This window comes from Muntiacus reevesi, chromosome 3 (genome assembly GCF_963930625.1).
Source record: "Muntiacus reevesi chromosome 3, mMunRee1.1, whole genome shotgun sequence".
Lineage (NCBI taxonomy): Eukaryota > Metazoa > Chordata > Mammalia > Artiodactyla > Cervidae > Muntiacus > Muntiacus reevesi.
In genome coordinates, this window is record NC_089251.1 from 228,493,077 (window position 1) to 228,517,100 (window position 24,024).

Consider the following 24,024-nt stretch of genomic DNA (forward strand, 5'->3'; position numbering starts at 1 on the left):
ATTTGTAATAGGGGTCTTGAAATCAAGTTATTTTTACCAACCCCCGATCTCCTCCATGAAAAGAATGAATTCGTTAAATTAATGGTAGAGTATGAACTCACCAGTAAGAAATTTGCAAGATTTTTTTTTTTTTCAGAGCTAAGATTTGCTTCTGTGCCTTTTCACTTGCAGATTTTGTTGCCTGTGTGTGCTAAGTCACAACCCGAAGACAATAGCCCACCAGGCTACCGTGTCCATGGGATTTTCCAGACAAGAAAACTAGAGTGGGTTGCTATGTTCTCCTCCAAGGGATAGACCCAAGGCAGGGATAGAATCCACATCTTTTACGTCTACTGCGTTGGCAGGTGGGTTCTTTACCACTTTGCTGAGGATATTTTCATTGGTTTTAGTACATTTATATTGGTAATAATATAGATATTTACCTTAAATCAACTTTGCAATGGGAAGTCATAATTTCTAAGCCGTAGGTCTTCCAACTAAATGATTCTGAACCTAACTTTACCCTTTGGAATATATATTATATATTATAGTATTTAATAACATTAAATAAGCAATATATTTTATGTATATGTATAATATATAAATTATATTAACTATGTACCATATTTTATATTTTCACATGAAATAAACATTACGGTACTTTTGTAAATTCCACAAATAACCTAATTTATAAGCATTATACACATTTTTGTTTAAGAACCATAAGATTTTTGAAGTGCTTTATTATCTTCAAAATTTTTACTATAAAAAAGAAATCAAACTATTAAAAAAAAACTTTACTATTTTAAGAGGTCATTTGTTTGCACCTCAAAGCAGACTAACCTCCTTAGTTAAGGATCTTACATAGTTTCTTAGGGAAAGGCGTTGGCAATCACTGAATTTGTTGACAGAGTTTTACCAATTAGAATAGAGCTGTTTATGTTGGCAGATCCTTTGAATCTCTGAGCATTAGTATTCCATAATCATGTGAATCCCAATTCTCTTGCCCTTACTCTTCCCGATTCAATTATCTTCTTGAGATCTTCAAACCTTGTTCTGCTTAATCATAAAGTTCAGAGCCACATCTATCCCTGTGGTTTGCTATATGATTGTAAGCCAGAAACCTTTCCAACTTCTCATTAGACATTAAATCATAATTTACTTTGTCATCTCAACAACCAGCTCAATAATTGTTAATATTTTTTACTGCTTGGGGAAATAGATACATGGCAAACAGATCTCTCTAATTTCTTTGACTGATTGAAGTTTATTTTCATGGTGTTCACCAATGTTTTCAGCTCTCTGCCAATCAAACCTATGGTAGTATTGCACTTCCTTAGAACTTAGGTATGAATACACAAGGAATAATTTTATGTGATAACTTGCTAGGCTACAGTAGCCAAATATTTGGCCAGACACTATTTTTCTAGTTGTTTCTGTGACAACATGTTTAGATGAGATTAACATTTAAATTAGCAGACAATTAATAGGATAGATAGCCCTCCATAATATGCGTGTGTGTGTTAGTTGCTGTCATGTCTGACTCTTTGAGACCCCATGGATTGGGGCCTGCCAGACTCCTCCATCCATGGGATTTTCCATGCAAGAATACTAGAGTGAGTTGCCATTTCCTTCTCCAGGGGATCTTCTCCACCCAGTTTCCAGGTGTCTCAGAGGTAATGAATCTGCTTGCCAATGCAGGAGACGGGTTGGGAAGATCTCCTGGAGAAGGAAATGGCAATCCATTCCAGTATTATGTCTGGAAAATTCCATGGGCAGAGGAGACTGGCAGGCTACAGTCAATGGGGTCATAAAAAGTCAAAACAACTGAGCATGCATGCCCTTTTGGGCTCAAGTTGCAACAATAGCTCTTACTTGGGTCTCTAGCCTAGCGGCCTACTTAACTGATTATGACCTTGCAAACCTCCAACATCATGTCAGCCAATTTTTTTAAAATAAAGACACACACACATTCTACTGGTTCTATTCTGTGGAGAACCCTGACTAATATAGGCCAAGAAGACTTTTTTTAGACAATGAAATGTGAAAAGAAATTATGTGTGTCTGTTTCAAGTGTAAGATTTAAGATCCCCTGCATGATTTGCCATAGTCACATTTTCCTGCCTCAGAAAATGTGAAAGCAGAAAAATGGTGCCATTAGAGCAAACCATGATGAACTTAGAACTTGTACAAGAATTAAACTTCCATTTTTGTAAGCTTCTATGATTTGGAGACTGTTTGTTACCATGACACCACCTGTATTTTCATGATAGATACAAAAATCTCTAAATTTACACTTCAAGGTCAGAACTTTCTTCTCCTTCTAGATTTTACTATTTCACACAATTCTGTTTTTAGCTTTGGGACTTCAAGAATTTAAGTTGGGTTCATGCAGATATCTGAACCACTAGTCCAGTTGACTCTGAAGAAAACTTCTCTTCAGGAGTATGGAACCAAACAATCCAGGCTATGCAAATGCTAATTTATCCTCCTTTCCCAGGCTTATAAAACTATCTGACTACTCTATACCTGGAGAGCCTGATCATGGACTTCTCTCTTAGTATATCCTAATCATAAGCTTCTGATACTTGACAACCTGGGGACTGTATAGAAGATGTTGCAATTACAGTGATCAAAATATATGTATTGTCATTTCAAATCAATGTCCTTGTAACCCTAAGGAAAAAAGTTAAATAATCCTTTTTTGCTATTGCTGTGTAACCAATTACCACAGATTTAGAGGCTTCGGACAACATAAATTTCTGATCTTAAAGGGAGCTGTGGTATTCCCAGCCATGCTAGGGGCTGTCCCACCAGGCAATACAGTGGCACAAATCTACTTTTCAGAGTCACAGGCTTATGACAGAAGAAGCAAAATTCACAGTGGGGCTGCTGATCTTCCTGGGAAAGGCTGGTGAGCATGGTGTGGAGGGGTCAACCTCTTCTCCTGCCTCAGTGACACTGGGCTTAGGCCTGGCCATGATGGCACCCACCTCTCAACTCTGGTTACCATTGTCCTGATCCTCCCAGGGTCAGGATTCTGACATGTTTTAGCTGTATCTTCAGTTGAGGCTCTTACAAGGCTAAACTGAACATGCTGGCCATCTACATCCCTACCTGGAGGCTCTAGGGAAAGACAGACTGCCAAGCTCCTTCAGTTTGGTGGCAGAATAAATTTGCCTGAAGTTGCACTATTGGGGTTCGCATTGTCAAATCTTAGAAGCCACTCTCAGGTCCTTGCCAAGAACCCTGTTCTTAGATGCTTTCATACTTGCATCCCTCTGCAGTCTGTTATGAAGGATTCTTAAGGAGTTAAAGGTAATCACAAAAAGACTATCCTATCATCATTGGTCATAGAGCATAATTTAATCAAGAGACTATTATCCCATCATGTTCACACGTTTCATCCACACTCAAGGTCTGGAAATTATACAAGATGTGGACACAAGGGAATAATTATTTTGGTCATTTTAGAGACACAGGGTCACAGTTATACAGAATAGATAGGGGAAGCTGGGGTAACAGATCAGGTGACATTCCTAATTGAACAATTATGAGCCCTTTCATCACATGAATACATAAGACCTTGATGCAGAGACCTCCATGGATATTGAGGGATATTCCTCTTGGATACCCTTCCCACTGTTTCTTGTTTCTTATTTTCAGAAACTCTCTTGCAGCCTTTTCCTTTTTAAAAACCCTTCATTGTGCTAGCAGTACCAGCTCAAGTCTTTCTATTTAGAAAAATTGTATAATGACAAGATGGGTGGGAATGTACGTTTATGGCATGTGCGAGAGTAGGCTTAGAGTTTCATTGTGAAAGGTTTTTTTTTTTTTTTTTTTCCGTGAAGATTGAGAAAATGTCACATATTCATAGCAGAAGGGAGTCAGCTGATGAATATCTCAGGGAAGAAGTCAGGAAATTGACAAGATCATATTTGTATATAAGAATGATTTCTTTGGGACCAGTGAAGAAGGGCCTGGGATGGGAGAGTATGTGTAGGAAGGGATGGAGTGGGTAGAAGATGACTATTATAGACTACTGCAACTAGCTAGGGGTTGTCAAACATTTTCTATAAAAAGCCAGATAGTAAATTTTTCAGGTTTTGTGGTCCAGACAGGATCTTTGCCAGAGTGATTCAAGTCTGCTGTTGTAGCGTGAAAGCAGCCATAAATCGTATCTGAACAGATGGGCGTGGCTCTGTTTCAACACAACTGTATTTACAAAACCAGGCAGCAGGCTGGATTTAGATGGCTGGTTGTGGTTTGCTGATACATGGAATAGACTATTACTGCTCTAAAGCAATGACAGGAAAGGTGGACAGGAGATGGAACTGATTGACTTAGCTTTATATGTGTGGAGAACTTATTTTGGTCTGGGTGCTCTTCTAGAAGGCTTCCCTGGTAGCTTAGCTGGTAAAGAATCATCCTACAATGACAGAGATCCCGGTTCAATTCCTGGGTCAGGAAGATCCGCTGGAGAAGGGATAGGTTACCCACTCGAGTATTCTTGGGCTTTCCTGGTGGCTCAGCTGGTAAAGAATTCACCTGTAGTGTGAGAGACCTGGGTTTGGTCCCTGGGTTGGGAAGATCCCCTGGAGAAGGGAAAGGCTACCCACTCCAGTATTCTGGCCTGAAGAATTCCATGGACTGTATAGTCCATGGGGTCGCAAAGAGTTGGACACAACTGAGAGATTTTCACATTCACAAGGAGATATGCAGTGAACCAACCAGACAAAAATACCTTCTTAAATAGTTTTCATTCTGGGAGATCTTTAAATACAGACATTCTACCTTGTAGATTACCTATTAGTAAAGAAACGAAGATATATAAGTTGGGGCATGTGGAAAACACCTACTACATTTCATAAAAATCCACTGTGTCTGGTCTGGTATGGTGCAAAAAGCATGGTTTTAATTAATGAAAACTTCCTCAGCTACCCACTATCTCATTTTTCAAAATCCATAAACATACATTACAATATGTTTTCTGCTCAATGTAATGTGTAAAACATAATCAGCATACATAAGAAAATATTTCCATGTAAATGAAATGGAGCCTCAGCTAGAAAATTAAATTTGCACAAGGATGAATAATGTGACCAAACAATGAATTGTACAAGAACCACACAGCAAAGAATAATAAAACAGATGCTCCTATGTACAACACTACGCATGTAGCCATTCCTAGGAATCAATTGGCAAATTTCATAGAAAGGCTGAATGATCTCTTCCCCTTTTAAGGAAAATGTGAAGAGAACTTTGATTTATTAGGCACATTGAATCCCCTGTTGTTGACCTTTGCCAACCCTTTGTGTTGTCTAGCTACCCAGGTGAAAGAGGCTCCTCATAGCTAATAATGCAAGAAAAATTTGTTTCTTGCTATGGCGTATATGGTGGGGCTTCCCCCGTGGCTCAGCGGTAAAGAATCCACCTGCAATGCAGGAGTTGCAGATGGTGCAGATTCGGTCCCTGGGTCAGAAAGAGCCCCTGGAGGAGGGCATGGCAACCCACTTCAGTATTCTTGCCTGGAGAATGCTGTGGACAGAGGAGCCTGGTGGGCTACAGTCCATAGGGTCGCAAAGAATCAGACATGACTGTAGCGATTTAGTGTGTGCATACATGCTCATGATATATGTTGAGTGTGAGTATGACAAAGAATAATGATGTGAAATAATGAGAAACTATTATGACATGGATAACAGGAGAGTAACTTGAGGTTAGTTTTGTCATATGCTTTCACCCTCTGAGTCATATTTAGAAAGTAACCGCAGGCTTAATAATCATTTTTTCTCTAAGCTTATAGTTGGTTATATATAAAACATCCAACCAGTGGCTCTATAATCAGCATCTGCTCTAATAAAAATGCCCTTAAAATCGTTAGTGTCAGAGAGTAAAAGGATGCTGTTCATTTCTATTGTGGGATCTTTATTCTTCCTGTGTCTCCTGGAGGAATCTTCAAATCAATGCATTTTACATGAGATATATGTTCAAACTCAGGAGACTTTATATATTTTATCAATATTTTATTAATGACAAGCTGCAGAACTCTATGAGTTAATGCAGAGCATGGGAAGAATCAATACAAATCTGTAAAAACCTCTCCATTACAGAGTTGTATGTCACCAGGAGAACTGTCCTTCTGTACAAGCCAAATAGGTCAGAACTTATGTGCTGATATTTTTAGGGTGTAGAGAAGCCCAGGGAAAAAAAAATCTCACCCAGTGATAACTCATGGCTGCAATATTTTCAATAGATGGTCCCAGCCTGGCACCTGGAATTGGAATTCAGTTCAGTTCAGTTCAGTCACTCAGTCGTGTCCAACTCTTTGCGACCCCATGAATTGCAGCACGCCAGGCCTCCCTGTCCATCACCAACTCCTGAAGTTTACTCAAACTCATGTCCATTGAGTCGGTGATGCCATCCAACCATCTCATCCACTGTCATCCCCTTCTCCTCCTGCCCCCCAGTCCCTCCCAGCATCAGGGTCTTTTCCAAAGAATCAACCCTTCGCATGAGGTGGCCAAAGTATTGGAGTTTCAGCTTCAGCATCAGTCCTTCCAATGAACACCCAGGACTGATCTCCTTTAGGATGGACTGGTTGGATCTCCTTGCCGTCCAAGGGACTCTCAAGAGTCTTCTCCAACACCACAGATTAGGTATATCTAATTCCATATCCTACAGTGGCGTGGGAAGGAGGGCCTGTGGAAGCAGAGAGGAAAGGCATCTCCATGGGGGAGAAGCTGACTGCAGCACTACAAAGATGAAGTCTGCTGATCTGTTTGTTACTTGTGATTGATCTCCAGCATCTATTCTGTTTTCCTCCATCCTAAAAGAACTCCAATCTATTACAGAATCTATATGTCCCCTATATGACTCAGAGAGCTGAATTTGTCTAATTCTAGTCGTGGATTCGAATCCATCTGCATGATGAAACATTTCCCTGAGGATAAGACTCACATGAGATCTTTATTACATATATTGATTACCAGATTCTTCTATTTAAATTCCACTCTGTAGGTCTTACTTGGGCCTCCCTGGTGGCTCAGAGGGAAAGTATCCACCCGCCAATGCAGGAGATATGGGTTCAATCCCTGAGTCGGGAAGATTCCCTGGAGAAGGAATTGGCAAGTCCAGTATGCTTAACCTGGGAAATCCCGTAGACAGAGGAGCCTGGTGGGCTATAGTCCATGGAATCACAAGAGTCAGACATGACTTAGCAACTAAACAACAATAAGTCTCAGTTGGGGGTGGGGGGGGCGAGGTTCAGAAATCTGTTTTTTCTGAACATTGCAAATATTTCCTGCCTTTAGGGAAGTTGTAATAAATGCTGATATAGGTCTATTGGGGCAAAACCCAGTGCAATTGGAGGTTCAAATTGGTCCAAGTTGACTGGTGGGAAGGTTGTTAGTTTCAATGTTTTTGAGAGAATATTTTTTTCTGCTGTTTTATCCTGAACAAAGAGACATGTTGCCGCAGCTGCTAGTGACAGACATCTCACAAAAGTGAGGGTAATTAGCCATAGGATGAAACCAGTGTGTATTTGTTAGAGCAGAAAAAGAAAATGAACCAGAGATCTTAACAACAAAATGAGCCATCAATCAACTAATCCAGAAGGCTGCCCTGCCTCTGGACTTTTTGTTATATGACAATCAATATCATTTTTTTAGTAAGTTGTATTTTCTGATCCTTGCAGGTAAAAGCTTTTAAATTGATACACCTAACTGTGATTCTATTCAGTTATATGTTCTTGCCAGTAGAAAAAGGAGAATCTGGGAGTAGTGTTTTTCATTTTACTGCTCTTACCATGTAAAACAATAATAAACTATTAGTTCTTATCATTTCTCTCTGATAATAAGTTTAGGACCTAGGGAAGAATGATACATTTTTTTTTTTTTTTTGCAATTATTCGATGAACACCACTTCAGGATCAATTTCTACAATTTCTGTGTATTTGGCATTAGTGACTATGAAAAACTAACTTACTAGTTAATAAATACATGAACATGTATTTGAAAATAAATAAAGGAAACAAAACTGGTTAAATGCTGAAGTAACAAACATTTCTAGTCTATAGTTTTAAAGGTGAAATTTAATTTTCCCATGAAACAGTGAAATGAAAAGTTTTATACAAATATTCACATGTGTGTGAAATGCTCATTTTAGCTGTGAGATAGGCTTCGGGTTTGATCCCTGGGTTGGGAAAATCCCTCAGAGAAGGGAAAGACTACCATTCCAGTATTCTTGCCTGAAGAATTCCATGGACTTTGCAACATGGCGTTGCAAAGAGACACAACTGAGTGACCTTCACTTTCAGGCTTCCAGGGCACAGCCTCTGTTTGTTGGCTCTGGATAAGGCAGGTGTCTCATTTCCTACAAGCATTTGCATTTGGTGATTGCATACTATAAGTGGGCAGAGTTTGTGGTGTCCTTCCCCTCAAAAGCCTTTTATATCCAGTAAGTTACACATGAGACTGATAAATTTCCTTACACACACAAAAGGTCTGGATCTCTGACCTCAGTCTCCTAAATTTTATATATTAATATAAAAATTCATCTACTGGGTGGGTATACAGATTGCAAGAAGGACCATGGGATTTCTACGTAGGAATAAGAGGTCAGAGCCTGTGCGAAGGTTGAGAGACAGAGCTTAAGGACTGGAAGGGACTCACGCTTCCCACTGCACAGAAAGCTGAGACCAGGATCCACTTCAGTCTGGCGGAGGGTGGCCCAGGGGCAGGGCAGGTGTGCACACGTGTGCCTGCGTGAGTACCTGTGCTTTTGTTGGTATACAGGACTGTGTGCCTTGGCTAAACGACCCTCCTTGTTTGACCACAGCACAGGGGAAGGAAGCATTCTTCCTCACTATGAAAGGGACTGCAGAGCTGTTCTCAGCAGTTAGCTGCTGTTGATCAGGTTCCCATGTAATTGTCACTGAGGATACTGGAGCTAAGCTTTAAAGGATACCTACATTTCCATTCTCCCAAGGAGCACTGAGGGTAATTTGGAATGATTGATGGCTATGAATTCTCAGAAATAGATGAAAATGGAAATGTTAAGAAAATATTGGAATTTTGGAAATCAAGCAGAGGATGTGGGAAACATAGGATTTTGAAGGACTAATATAAATATGATCTTATTGGTATTAAGCTGATGGAACCTGGGGAATACTAATTATGATTGCAGCACAGGATGGTGGTATGTAATATTAACTACCCTGCATAGGCCTTCCTTTGACATTTCAACTTTCAACTTTCCTACACTTCAGACCTTATGATGCCCTGGGATCAAGTGCAAGGAAGCAAAGACTGACAGGTAACCTAAAGTAGCGGAACTAGTACTTCCCTCTCTGACCCCTGAACTAGGGAGAGGGAAGTACTAAAACAAAATGTTACAAGCAGATTTGAGCAGGCATTCTAACATACCTCCTTCCCCAATCTCATAGTGTTGGAATAGAGGGGAGCATGAAATAAATCCCTATGCAGTTTGGGGGGTTTCAATGTATTTTTAACATTTTTGTTGGTGGCTTTTTTGTGCACAAACAAAATTATCCAGAGACTTCTTCTCTTTTTCAATTATTACTTGTGTCATTAATATTTCAGATTAAATTCTAGCTCTTCCTTATACTTTGAAGTCCAAATTAAAAATTTTATGATTTTATTTATTCATATGCTTATTACTGTAACAAAATTTAACATCACTTTTAAGGGAGACTTAACAACCTAATTAAATTCTCTTAAATACTTTTAAACTATGTTTACAAATTTAGTATATTCAAATTTCTTTTTAAGTGCTTTGTGTAACAAGCAATCCTTCCTAAATACCAAAGCATATCTTGCAAATCTAACAAATGAAACATATACATAGCTTAGTACTTATGACAAATAAAAAAATCTCTTAAATATTCCAACACTGTTTTTATGCTTGGCCAAACACTATTTCACTTTCAACCTAAAACTTAAATCAGTAACTCAATTATGTACTTAAATTGGAAGCATAAGGGTAGTTTTAGGTTTTCTAATATTCTAAATTCTCTTAAAGATTAAAACAATTAAAGCAATAAAGGTACAGTGGCTATTCCCAAATCTAGCACAAAATATTGTTATAATTTTCATGACCATCTCTAGTTTTAGTCAAAGCAGCATCAGCATCGTGTAGAACCTTACTGTTGTTTGGTCTCTGAGTTGTGTCTGACTCTTTGGCAACACCCATGGACTATAGCCTGCCAGACTGCTCTGTTCATGGGATTTTCCGGGCAAGAATATTGGAGTGGTTTGCCCTTTCCTTCTCCAGGGGATCTTTCTGACTCACAGATCAAATCCATATCTCCTGCCTGACAGGTGAATTCTTTACCCCTGAACCCCCTGGGAAGCCCAGGAACTTGTTAGAAATCCAAATTCTCAGCCTCTACTGTAGACCTGGGTTTCCCAGGTGGCTGAGCTTAAAGAATCCATCTGCAATGAAAGAGACCAGGGTTTGATCCCTAGATCAGGAAGAACCCCTGGAGAAAGAAATGGAAACCCACTCCAGTATTCTTGCCTGGAAATTCCCATGGACGGAGGAGCCTAGTGGGTTACAGTCCAGGGGTTGCAAAAGAGTTGGAGTTGACTTAGCAACTAAACAACAACTCCAGACTTCCTGAATCTGAAACAGTCACGAGGTCCAACAATTGTGTTTTAATTTGAAAGTCTGCACACTAAAGTCTGACAACTGCTATATTTAATTTGAAAGCTCCTCAAGGGTAAGGCATTCATCATAAAAATAATTATACTGTCCTAAACATTTGGAGTTACCTTCTCAGATAAATCTGGGGTTAAATTAGCTGGTGAAAGCTGCATTTTAATGAGAGAATTTTGAAGGACCGTACAGGAAATTTATCACGGGTGAGTTTTCCAATGACAATGGTTACACATTAGAGCTTCATGTAAACTAGACCATTATCCTCATAGTTACTGCATAGTCCCCACCTGTTGTACTCAAATCATGCATTAATTGGCTGTCATATCTGAGTTAAGGCTGCAGCTCCTATCTTTCTGCCACTTTATTAGATTCAAATAATTTTGGTCTTGATTAGTCCTCTGGTTTCTGGTCATGTATACTCTTCACAGGTAGGACTCCAAGAGGGAGTCCTGTTAGGCAGCCCTTATAGGTATCTGAGTGATATCCACTTCTATTTCTAAGTGCTATCCACTTTGATTCTGCCTAACTCTAAACTTTATGTGTCTCTCTCTAGACTCGGCATTAAAATCTCGCTAGTGACAGAAAGTTTCAGGAGGAAGGAGATGTTTAGTGTTGCTTTCATCTGAAATTTTATAAAGAGGGCTCTGTAGAGGTGCCCCAATCCAAAAGCATGGAAGGAGAAGTGGAGCTGATGTCATGTTTTCCAAAGCCCTTATTTATAGTAAAATAATAACTGAACTGAAAATAGTAATAATAAAATGGATGTAGGAATTCCCTTGTTGGCCAGTAGTTTAGGATTCAGTGCTTTCACTGCTGGGGACCAAGTAAGATTCTTGGTTGGGGAACTAAGCTCCTGAAACCTGTGTGGTGTGGCCGAGAAAAAACTGTGAATGTTACCCTTCAGAATTGTGCAACAAACAGCCCTGTGTCTGAGCAGGAGTGGGGAGGAGACCCTAAATTTCCCCTGGCTTCTCCTGTGTCTCCAGTGGATGATATGATTAGCTAAGAGTACCCACAGGCCTGCCAGGAAAAGCATCACCAGGACAGTTGATGATATTACAGAGGTGGAGGGCTAGACTATGCACTGTTTTGTTAGGAAGAGAATGTGGCTCATCTCAGAAGGAATTCCAGTCCAGGGAACTGATATCTGGTTGTCATTATCGGGAGGGGTGGTGTGGCAGGCACTGAATGATACCTTTACAAAAGAGCTAATAAGATGAGAAATATCTGGAAAGAAAAATGATCAGCATATGACCACTCTAGAGCAATACAATAATAAAAGAAGGTAGAACAATAGAACAAGATAAAATATGGAAAAACCATGAAGAAGTGAGGAAGGCAGGAAGAAAGGAATGATGAAGGGAAGGAAGGAAGAAAGGAAAGAAGGAAAAAATAGAGTGCTTAGGCCTTTAACCCTCCAACTTCAGTAAAGATTTCCTTATTTGACAATCAAAAGGTTCCCAGTTCACTGGCTTGTTTCTACCATGTATCTAAAGAGAATCCGTCTAACTGTGCAATCAGTTCAGTTCAGTTCAGTCACTCAGTAGTGTCTGACTTTTTGCGACCCCATGGTCTTCAGCATACCAGGCTTCCCTGTCCATCACCAACTCCCAGAGTTGGATCAAACTCATGCCCAAGTCGGTGATGCCATCCAACCATCTCAACCTCTGTTGTCCCCTTCTCCTCCTACCCTCAATCTTTCCCAGCATCAGGGTCTTTTCAAATGAGTCAGTTCTTCGCATCAGGTGGCCAAAGTAATGGAGCTTCAGCTTCAAAATCAGTCCTTCCAATGAATATTCAGGGTTGATTTCCTTTAGAATGGACTGGTTTGTTTGATCTCCTTGCAGTCCAAGGGACTCTCAAGAGTTCGCCAACACCACAGTTCAAAAGCATCAGTTCTTTGACATTCAACTTTCTTTATTGTCTAACTCTCACATCCATACATGACTACTGGAAAATCCATAGCTTTGGCTAAAAGGACCTTTGTTGGCAAAGTAATGTCTATGCTTTTTAATATGCTATCTAGGTTTGTCATAGCTTTTCTTCCAAGGAGCAAGTGTCTTTTAATTTCATGGCTGCAGTCACCATCTGCAGTGATTTTGGAGTCCCCCAAAATAAAGTCTGTCACTGTTTCCATTGTTTCTACATCTATTTGCCATGAAGTGATGGGACTGGATGCCATGATCTTAGTTTTTTGAATGTTGAGATTGAAGCCAACTTTTTCACTCTCCTCTTTCACTTTCATCAAGAGGCTCTTTAGTTCTTCTTCACTTTCTGCCATAAGGGTGGTGTCATCTGCATATCTGAGGTTATTGATATTTCTCCTGGCAACCTTGATTCCAGCTTGTGCTTTATCTAATTCAGCATTTCTCATGATGTACTCTGCATATAAGTTAAATAAGCAGAGTGACAATATGCCCACTCTTTTTACCCACACAGTCCAGAGCCTACCATTGGCCCTCTCATGCTGGGGGCAGGCTTTTTGTGAAAATGTTATAGACAAATGGTGAGGAAACTCATGCTACTGAGTTAAACCAATCAGTTATTAATTGATGTAGAAATACTAATCAACCACTACAGATTTAAAAATATTTAGAAAAAACTAATATTGTGGAAGAGAATAAAAGATAATAAACAAGTCATGTAGCCACAATAAAAGCAAGGATACTCAAAAATAAAAGATTATTCTCAAAATTAGCCAATTAGAAGAAATTCTAGAGGATATTTTATTCATAAACACAAGAACTGACTACCATGAAGAACAAGTCACCAGAAACTACTAAGAAAGAACACAAAATAATAAAACACATGTTCATTGCTAAAATAAATAAACACAATTACTAAAATAAAACAGAAGAAATGCAAAACAATGTAATGGACAGAGCTAAAGATTACCAGTGATGAGAAAGAAAAAGTTAAGGAAATTACCCAGAGTATAGAATAAAAAAGAGCATGAATAATGATTAAGAACAAAACAAGAAGGAAATAAATAATAAAACACAAATTTTCTTAAACTGAAAACACACACACACACACACACACACACACACACACACCTCTTCGGATGTGAGGTCATGCAGTGTGTCAAGCATGCATAAAGTAAAATGTTCCAAACCTGGACACAATTTAGTAGAGGTTGTGAACTTCAAGGGGAAAGAAAAACAAATTCCTAAAAATTTCTAGAGAGGAGCAATGGATTATTTACCAGAGTGAGTATCAGAGTGGTTTTAGTCTCATACGCAACTTGGGATTCTAGGAGACAACACAGGGCAGTCTTCAAAATTCTGAATGGATGCTTTCAAACCTAGAGTTTGCTATTCACATAAATAGTATCAAAAGTGAGGGTACAGCAGAGACCTTTATACAAACATGAAGAGCACTTTACAAAAGTTCATTTTGTATGATGATGTCAACCAGTTGATCAAAAAACTCATTACAGAAAAAGGGAAAGAGGAAGATATAGAAGACAGAAAGCAGTGGTGATAAAACTTATCAAGTTCAACACCTAGATTAAATACTATTTTGTGGGATGGTACTTTTCTTAAGAAAGGATTTCCAAAAATGTGCCAACACCCCATAAAACCATTAATAATAAAATTGACCCTTGAATAACAACAGGACTGAACTACACGTGTCCACTTATAGGTGGATTTTTCTTAATAAACAGTAAGCCCTCCATTTCCTTGGGATCTACATCTGTGGATTCGGAGGGCTGATTAAGAGACTTGAGCCTCTGTGGCAAGTCTTGAAACCAATCTCCTTTGAATGCTGAGGGACAATTGTAATCTCAATTAAAATTTCCGATAGTTTGAATAAAACATTGTTAAGAGATGGAGAAAAAGACATGCTAAAAATCCTGTATTGATTACATAGTTTTAGCACTAAGATATTTTAAATTCTAGAATTTGATTAAAAATATTCAAATGCATTTATTTTTAAGTGGAAAGGTGATACATTCAGGGATTAATGGGATTAATACAGTAAATTCATTCATTCATTCAATAAACATTAGTTGAATACTTGTCCCTGCCCAGGATTGGGTTCAGTACAGGGGATACAACAGTGATGTGAGGCCTTTCCCGCAGGAGCCTGGGATACATTTCAGTGAATGAGAGGTCTGACCTGAAATCTCAGGATGCTACAAGAGCACGCAGCAGGGTACCTGACCCAGTCTTGGTGAGGGGTGGGAGGGGCAGCTCATTCCTTGATGAAATGAAATCTAATTTGAGATTAGAAAAAGTTATCCAGGAAAGAAAGAAATGTAAGCCTGAGGGTGTGACAGTGAGAAAGTTTTTGGTGCTTTTAAAGAACTGGAACATTTTCAGGTTGGCTGGAATATAGAGTTCAGTGAGATGAAGATGCATGAGATGAAGCTGGAAAGGCAATGGATTGGATCAAGTCAGTCTTTTAATTACAGCTATTGAAACATTTTAAGCAGAGAAGAGACTGACATGATAGATTTGCATATCAGTGAGTTAATTCAACTTCTGGTTAAACATAATACAAATATATTCTTTTGGGCTTCTAAAACCAGTACAATTTTGCTGTAAATAGCTTATTTAATGTACCTTGAGTTTGTAATTTTGGGTATAATTCTTAGCTCTGCCACTTACTAGTTGTGTGATCTCAAATGTGTTATTTAAGTTAACTTCTTTGAACCTCAATTTTTGTGTTATGAAAGAAAATACTGATATCTTACTTGCCAGGCATTTTTTAAATCAAGAGCTGCAAATGAGAATTTAATATGAAAGCATTAAGCACAGTGCTGGCTGTATGCGGGATCTTTTGTTCCAAGAAGCAGAAGCCCAATCATAACTAGATGAAGTCAAAGGGAGGGAACTGTGAGAGCGCCTTGGCGAGTCTCCCAGAAGCCGAGGGTGAGAATGAGCTCACCTTTTCTGAAAACAAAAGATCCAGCACTTGTGGTCTACAGTTGGCTTTGTTCTCATCCCCTAGGATCTGACATCTAATTGTACCCACCCAAAACTTGGGGTTGATGTTTCTTCTGTGCAAGAGTAACAGTTTGACTTGCAATTTATTAATTTCATTTCCAACTTCCTTGGATGAAATTCTTCTTTGTTCATCTTTTGTAAAATTCATTTTTATTGGGATATAGTTGCTTTACAACATTGTGTTAATTTCTGTTGTACAGCAAAGTGAACCAGCTGTCTGTTTGCATATATCCCCTTTTTTGAATTTCCTTCCCAAAACAGGAAGGTCACTGCAGAGCACTGAGTAGAGTTCCCTGTGCTATATAAGGAACTATCGAGAAGGTTCCCTTTGGTGATCTACTTTATACATAATAGTGTATCGCAATCTCCCAATTCATCCTACTAGCCCTCTTTCCCTCTTGGTATCCATACATTTATTCTCTATGCATGTGTCCCTGTTTCTGCTTTGCAAATAAGAACAACTATGCCATTTTTTTTTTTGGTTTTACATATATGTGATGAAATATAATATCTTTTTCTCTTTCTAACTTACTTTACTCTGTATGGCAGTCTCTAGATCCATCCACATTTCTGCAAATTACACAACTTCTTTCCTTTTTATGGCTAAGTAATATTCCATTGTATATATGTTATTTGCCCATCTTGGTCTGGTGTGTATAACCCAACAGACTGTGGCAGTGGGTGAGTTCATGTACTAATATGAGTGTGCAGATGGGACTATCTCCTAGGAAAGGGGTAATTTTTTAAAAGGATATGTAATAGAATCTCATAAATTAGGATAATTCAGAAAAGGTTTCTAAAAAAATTTATTTCAGTTAACCCTTGAAAAGTGCAGATTTGAACTGGACAGATCCAGTTATATGCAAGAGGAACTACAGATATAGAGGGCTTACTAGACTTACAGCTTCAGTTCAGTCACTCAGTCATTTCTGACTCCTTGTGACCCCATGGACTCCAGCACACCAGGCTTCCCTACTCATCACCAGCTCCCAGAGCTTACTCAAACTCATGTCCATCGAGTCGGTGATGTCATCCAACCGTCTCATCCACTGTTGTCCACTTCTCCTGTCTTCAACCTTTCCCAGCATCAGGGTCTTTTCCAATGAGTCAGTTCTTTGCATCAGGTGGTCAAAGTATAAGAATTTCAGCTCCAGCATCAGTCCTTCCAATGAATATTCAGGGTTGATTTCATATAGGATTTACTGGTTGGATCTCCTTGCAGTTCAAAGTATTCTCAAGAGTCTTTTCCAACACCACAGTTCAAAAGCATCAGTTCTTCAGAACTCAGTTTTCTTTAGGGTCTCACATCCATACATGACTATTGAAAAATCCAGAGCTTCGACAAGACAGATCTTTGTCAGCAAAGTAATGTCTCGGCTTTTTAATATGCTGTCCAGGTTGGTCATAGCTTTTCTTTCAGGGAACAAGTGTCTTTTAATTTCACGGCTTCAGTCACCATCTGCAGTTTTTTTGGAACCCAAGAAAATAAAGTTTGTCCATGTTTCCTTTTTCTCCTTGTCTATTTGCCATGAAGTGATGGGACCAGATGCCATGATCTTAGTTTTTTTAATGTTGGGTTTTAAGCCAGCTTTTTCACTCTCCTCTTTTACTTTCATCAAGAGGCTCTTCTTCCTCTTTGCTTTCTGCCATAAGTGTGGTATCATCTGCATATCTGAGGTTATTGATATTTCTCCATGCAATCTTGATTCCAGCTTGTGCTTCACCCAGCCCAGCAGTTTGCATGATGTACTCTGCATATAAGTTAAATAAACAGGATGACAATATATAGCCTTGATGTACTCCTTTCCCTATTTGGAACTGATCCATTATTCCATGACCAGTTCTAACTATTGCTTCCTGACATGCATACAGATTTCTTAGCAGGCAGGTCAGGTGATCTGGTATTCCCACCTCTTGAAGAATTTTCCACAGTTTATTGTGATCCACACAGTCAAAGGCTTTGGTGTAGTCAATAAAGTAGAAGTAGATGTTTTTCTGGAGCTCTCTTCCTTTTTCTATGAACCAATGGATGTTAGCAATTTGATCTCTGGTTCCTCTGCCTTTTCTAAATCCAGTTTGAACATCTGGAAGTTCTCGGTTCACATACTGTTGAAACCTAGCTTGAAGAATTTTGAGCATTACTTTGCTAGCATGTGAGATGAGAGCAATTGTGTGATAGTTTGAACAGTCTATGGCACTGCCTTTCTTTGGGATTAGAATGAAAACTGACCTTTTCCAGTCCTGTGGCCACTGCTGAGTTTTCCAAATTTGCTGGCATATTGAGTGCAGCACTTTAACAGGATCATCTTTTATGATTTGAAATAGTCTGCTGAAATTCCATCACCTCCACTAGCTTTGTTCATAGAGATGCTTCCTAAGGCCCACTTGACACACTCCAGGATGTCTGGCTCTACGTGAGTGATCAAACCATCGTAGTTATCTGGGTCATTTAGATCTTTTTAAAATAGTTCTTCTGTGTATTGTTGCCACCTCTTATTAATATCTTCTGCTTCTGTTAGGTCCATACTGTTTCTGTCCTTTATTGTGCCCATCTTTGCATGAAATGTTCCCTTGGTATCTCCAATTTTCTAGAAGAGATCTCTAGTCTTTCCCATTCTATCATTTTCCCCTATTTCTTTGCATTGATCAATTGGGAAGCCTTTCTTGTCTCTCCTCTGTATTCTTTGGAGATCTTCATTCAGATAGGTGTATCTTTCCTTTTGTCCTTTGCCTCTCACTTCTTCTCCTTTTTCAGCTATTTGTAAGGCCTCCTCAGAGAACCAGTTTGCCGTTTTGCATTTCTTTTTCTTGGGGATGGCCTTGATCGCTGCCTCTTGTACAATGTCCCGAACCTCCATCCATAGTTCTTCAGGGACTCTGTCTGTCAGATCGAATCCCTAGTGGCTCTGTCGTAGGGTTTATGGCAAACTCTTTCCAGCGCCCCTTCCCCGTGCTGAACCCCTGCTGACCCATGCCTTCAACACTAGCAGGCAGTTTTGGTTCAGTCTCCTGTGGGGTCACTGCCCTCTGGGTCTTGTTGCCTGTAGAATTTTGTGTGTGCCCTCCAAGACTGAAGTCTAAGTCTCTGTTTCCCCCAGTCTTCTGGAAGTCCTATAATCAAATCCCCCTGGCCCTCAAGGCCAGATTCCCTGGGGATTCCCAGTCCTTTTCTGGATCCTCAGGCTGGGAAGCCTGACTTGGGGTTCAGAACCTTCACAACAGTGCAAGGACTTTGGTATTATTGTTCTCCAGTCTGTGGGTCACCCACTTGGTGGGTATGGGATTTGATTTTTTCATGATTGCTTCCCCTCTCACTGTCTCGCTGTGGCTTCTTCTTTGTTTTTGGACATGGGGTATCTTTTTTTGTTGGGTTCCAGTGTCCTCCTGTCTATGGTTATTCAACAGTTAGTTGCAGTTTTGGAGCTCTTGGAGGAGGTGATGAGCACATGTTCTTCTACTGTGCCATCTTAAACCAAGCCCTTTTTAATGGATGAAAATAATAGGCATCTAAGTTAAGAATGCTAACAGGGGAGAAAGATTTTCTTTAACTGATCTTTACATCTGCCACAAAAATAAAAGGTGAAGTCATGACAAGAACCACTAAGTGAAATATATCCAAGTAATTCAGGAAGAAAATCTTATCACTCTAATGACCCTTGGTTGGATTTGTATATTAACAAATGGAATTAGACATGCAACAATACTGGAATGAGATTTTAAGATTATGAAGCAAAAGATTCAAATTTAATAATCTATTTATTCACTAGCTTTTACAGCTTAAAAAATACTCTCTTTTCCCCTACTCTACTCTGGGGGTCCTTCTTAACTCTAAAAATAAATTCCGACCTTCAACGTTTAAAGTTTATAAACTTTGGAAGATGAAAATGTATGGCATTTTCCTCAGACCAACTGTTGATCTTTACAAATCAAACTGTTTTAAAATATGTTAGGCCAACCAGGTTGCAGATCCCTGGTAAGGAGAGGCAGTATTTTCCTTGGGAAGAAGGAGAGAGTTTCAAAGACACGGCCAATTATAATTCCAGACTTTTCTGGAAAGCACTGACATAATATTATTTATGGTCATGGTTTCTTAATATGTAAATTTGACCTTTCTATAAAATTAGCTACTTACTAATTAAAAAAAAAAAAACAAGCAACTTTAAAAACCAGAAGACATTGGGAAGGATATTGTTGGCTTTTTATTATCTTCCAAGTGTTAGAAAGTTCACATATAATTTTGTTCATTCAGACAGACCATCCAAAGCCACTGCCAAAACTGTGTGATTCCATCATTAAAAGGATGCCAGTTAGTTGAGTTACAATACCTCACTGTTGGGGAGGCTGACTAGTTCACAACCTTTGATAAGTAGTTGTTCAAGTCTGAATTGGAATTACCAAAGAGAGCAATGGGCTGATGTATTTTATGTAACCTGACTCTGTATTAAAGGCAAAACAATTTCATGAAAATGGCCTTTAGCTCTGGTTTCATTTAAGTGAAACTTTGATTTTGATTACTTACAGACTATTATGTTAAACCTTAATCAGTTCCATTTTGGTTTGCATAAAAATAGGGGTACATGATCAGTGTTATCATATTAATAAATTAAAATACATCTATAAAGTTAAAACAATGAGTTTTAAAATTTTGAAAAACATATGATATGAGAAAATGTTCACAATATGAAATTGAATTACAAAATTGAGAAGCAAAATAATATTTAGAGTCAGATCCTAGCTTTGCTAAAATATAAAGTTTATTGTAAATTAAATTTACAAAAATAGAAACTTTATGTGGGTGAAAATAGGGAAAACTTTCTTCTTCATATGTGTATCTATACATTGTAATTTTCTTTACAATGAAGTAATAGAAATTATTTTTATAATCAGGGAAGAATTAGCTAAATGTTGTTTACAAAGCAAAAAGAAAAGAAAAAAGTTCTGCAATAGCAATACATGCAGCCTATTTAAGAATGTTTAATCATTCTAGGTAATTGTTAAAAGAACATCTGCTATAAATAAACAAGCCTAGCAACAATTCTACTGGAATTTAAGGCCTCTATTAGAAAACATATATTAATGTTGCTTATAAGTAAAGACAGCAGTACAAAAACAGTCCCCTGGTTTTGTGGCTTGTGATTCATAACCAATCATTTTCTTATTCAACATTAAAATTACTCCTAACATTACTATTGTATTAATAATAAGAAAATGTCCTTGTGTACTCTTTGAAAAAATGCAAAGACCACAGTAATATGACTGCTTCTGTTTTGTGAGAGCAGTCCACAGTATCTTGATCTGCTGCAGACATCCTGGAATATAGCCAACATAAGAATATTGATAAAGAATAAGTACTGAGCAAAATAATTTAATTGTTACTTGTGGGTTTCTATCAAAATTACATCAATCTTTATTTCAAGGTCATAAAGGCATCATTTCATTAAAGCTGGCAAATAATTGCTTACATATTTTCCCATAGATACTTAGATTTTGCCTTGTATATTGCATTTTTTTTCTTATTATTATTCTGGCTTTTTTTTGTTTGCTTTCTTAAAATTTGTTTTTATTGTGTGTATGTTTTGTTTTGCTTTCTATATTAACTTTTGCTTTTATCTTTCATCTATCAAAGTCATGGCAAATAGTTTCCTATACTGCTGACTGCTATTTCATTCTGCTTTAACACTTTTTAAAAAAGTATAGAGTTGTATCTGTTGGTTATATCCACAAATTTCTTTGTGATTCCTACTGATTTTAATAGCTGGTTCAAGAAATATCTATCATATACTATATATCAGGTACTCCTCTATGTGCTATAGATGCAGCAGAATCCAAAATAACAAAAATCCCTGCCTTTATGGAGCTCACACTCATAGAGGGAGACAGACAATAAATAAGGCAGATCCAAATTTTGCAACACCTGAAGTTTATGTAATTTGGGAGCTGCCTTTGAGAGGAAGAATAGGAAACAAGATACCAGGTCTTGGAAGGAACCCATGCAAATGAAGAGCATTAGAATGAGTTCTACGGAGATGAATAAACTGGGGAGAAGGCTAGGAAGTACTCAGGCAGATGGGGAGATCCAAGCTTCCCAATGAATGGTCAGAGAAGGCCTCATTGAGAAGACCATTAAACAAAGACCCCAAGGTAAGGGAGGGAGCATGCCAAGATGTGTCTGGGAGAGAGCATGTCAGGAGAATAGAGAAGTACAGAAGCCCCACAGGAAGAGTGTAACTATGGTGTTTAAGGAATGGAGAGAGGTTTGGTGGGGCAGACACAGAGAGAGCCAAGGAGAAAGGAACAGAAGAGGAGTCACAGAGGTAACAAAAGAGGCTGTGGGAGAGGGTAGCAGATGATATAGGGCCTTGCAGGCCTCCATAAGCTTTCTTGACTTTTTTTCTCTGAGTGAGGAGAAATCACTAGAGGTGAAATGATTGGATGTATGATTTCACTCTCATTGCTGATTTAAGAATAAATTGAGGGAGAAAGGAGACAAAAAGGAAGATGGATATAGAGACTATTAAGCAATCCTGCAAGAGGTCCTGGTGGCTTGGGCTAGCTACTAGTGGAGGTGAAGAAATGTCATTTTTTGTTTCAGAATGTGTCTTGAAGATAGAACTAACAAAATTTTCTGGAACATTGGCTATAAGTTGTAGAAAAAGGCAGACATCAAAAGAAGAACTACAGATTTTGTCCTAAATAAGCAAATATGAAATTTTAGTTAATAGTCTGTGGAACTCTTTCAGAGAATATGCTTTTGGGTACAAGATAACTGAGAAATTCCATGTGAGGTAGGTATATTGAGTTTGAGATACCCATTGGAAATACAAGTGAAAATTGTTAAATATGCACTTGGAATTCAATAGAGAAGTTCAGACTGATGATGTACATTTGAACACCATCAGCATATATTTGGAATTTGTAAACCATATGACTATGAAGTATATGAGCTACTAAATTTATAAACTATATGATATATGAAGTATATGAGCTACTATATCACTTAACCTAAGAAATAAAAATAGACACAATAGAAAAAAGATCTGAGGATTGAACCCTTGGAGCATGCCAATGTTTAGGTTAGATAGATGTAAAACAATTAGCAAGGAAAATGTTGTAGGCAGAATAATGGCCTACCAAAGATATCTTGGTAGAGTGCGTGGTTAGTGTGCACAAGGTTGAGTGTTCAATTCCCAGCACTTCCAGGACGTTACTCTCAGCCATAAACTAAGACTCACAGCTTACTGCTGCCAAGTGACTTAACAGGGTAAGTCAAAGATTTCATTTTGCTTCCCTGGTGGCTCAGATGGTAAAGAATCTGCCTGCAATGCAGGAGACCTGGGTTCAATCCCTGGGTTGGGAAGATGCCCTGGAGAAGAGAATGGCAACCCCCTCCAGTATTCTTGCCTGGAAAATTCCATGGACAGAGGACCCTGGCAGGCTACAGTCCATGGGATCGCAAAGAATCAGACATGACTAAGAGACTATCATTTTTCAATAATATCAATCCTAATCCCCCCCCCCAATTGTTACTATGTTTCCTTATAGGACAGAAGGGATTTTGCAAATATAAACTAACAATCTTGAGATGGGGAGACTTTTCCTGGATTGTCCAGATGAGACCAAAGTAATCACAAGAGTCCTTGTAAGAGGGGGGAAAGAAGGTTATAATGAGAAAAAGAGGTGTGATGAAAGAAGCAGAGGTCTGAGTGTTATGATTGCTAGAAGGAGTCATGAGCAAAGGATTGAAAAACATCTTTAAAAGTTGGAAGAAAACAAGTTTTCCCCTAGAGCCTCCAGAAGGCTTTGGACCTTGATATTAGGTCAGTGACATCCATTTTGGACTTTTTGTCCTCAGGAACTGCAGGATAGTAAATATGTGTTGCCTTAGACCACTATGTGCATGCTCAGACCACTAAGTTTGTGGTAATTTGTTTTAGTAACAATTAGAAACAAATACAGAGACTAAGAAAGGAGCAGTTAGTGAAATAAGTAGAGAAATGAGAGAGTGTCTTGTCCTAGGGGCCAAATGAGAAAAGTGTTTTAAGAAGGAAGGAATGATCAAGTATGTTTAATGCTGCTCATAAGTTGGGTAAGATAAAATCCTAGGAATGATCATTTAGCAATGTGGAGGTCATTGATAACCTTAACAATGGGAGATTTTGTAGAGACACTATGAGAAAAGCCAGTTAGATTTGGCTTCAAGAAAGAATGGAGGGAAAGAATTGAGGACAACTGCTAGGAAATGATTACTGCTATGTGCATACTGTTTTTTTTCTCTTTTCGAATGAGAGGATCTATGGTCCTTGTGCCATGGAACAAAAAGGAACTATTGATACATGTAACAACTTGTATGGTCCTTAAGACAAGGATTATATTGAGTGAAAAATGTCAATTGCAAAATTCTGTGTACTCTATG